This window comes from Penaeus monodon, chromosome 36, assembly GCF_015228065.2.
Source record: "Penaeus monodon isolate SGIC_2016 chromosome 36, NSTDA_Pmon_1, whole genome shotgun sequence".
NCBI classification, from domain to species: domain Eukaryota; kingdom Metazoa; phylum Arthropoda; class Malacostraca; order Decapoda; family Penaeidae; genus Penaeus; species Penaeus monodon.
This window is the reverse complement of record NC_051421.1, coordinates 3206092-3207249: the sequence shown is the minus strand read 5'-3', so window position 1 is coordinate 3207249 and position 1158 is coordinate 3206092.

The window sequence follows — 1158 nt, the reverse complement described above, 5'->3', positions numbered from 1 at the left end:
TGTGTGTGTGTGTGTGTGTGTGTGTGTGCGTGTGTGTATGTGTGTGTGTGCGACCCATACTAACAACTACATTCCGATAGCAACTAATTCCCTAATCACTCTTCTTCTGTAATTGCCGCAGGAACAAATTCATGCAGTACTTATCGATCCCACAGATCCAGAGTAGATAACATTAAGCAGATATTATAATAGAGATGTCTACCAGTCTTTCCTTTAGCCTGTAATCAAGATAAGATCTGGCGAAGACCCAGGCCAGGCAGGGTATTATTTGTGGTGATATATATACCAAGGTTCAAAATACTTATCACCTCCAGGCAGGAAATCATTTTCGAAGAATTGTTATATACATTTTCAGAGTAAAGAAACATTGAGAAATAATAATAAATATATATGTGTGTGTGTGTGTGCCTATCTATCTATTTATCTATCTATCTATCTATCTATATGTATATATATATATATATATATATATATATATATATATATATATATATATATATATATATATATATATATATATATATATATATATATATAAAGACATAAAAACAAAGAACGAAAGCTATGAATTACTTCGGAATACGTCATTAGTAAAAATCTGCATTTCAATTAACCGAGGAATCGCTGATGATATAAACCTTTTTTACAACAGTTTTTTATCATCCTCATTTCATTTCATTTCATTTGAATATATATTTTAACCAAGACGAAGTAATGTTTGAACAATGGTAACAGTACGGTTGTGTTAAACAGTGCATATATAAGTAGTGTACTCAGCGGGTTTTCCTCAACAACATCATCGGCAGAACTATGGTACCATTAATGTTGCTGCAATTTTCCTCTTTATTATCATTATTGTCATATTATCAAAATCGTTCATCATTATCCACATATTATCAGAATTATATCTTTCATTCCCATCATCATCTTTATCAAATTAGAAATAGGTTTATGAGATCGTTAAAGATGTTTAGCCAAAGAGATGCAATATATTACCTTTATTTTTTCCTCACCATGAAAATCGTAGTCATTGCGGTCAGTATTCGGTGTGTGTGAGAGAGAGAGAGAGAGAGTTTTATATATATATATATATATATATATATATATATATATATATATATATATATATATATATATATATATGTGTGTGTGTGTGTG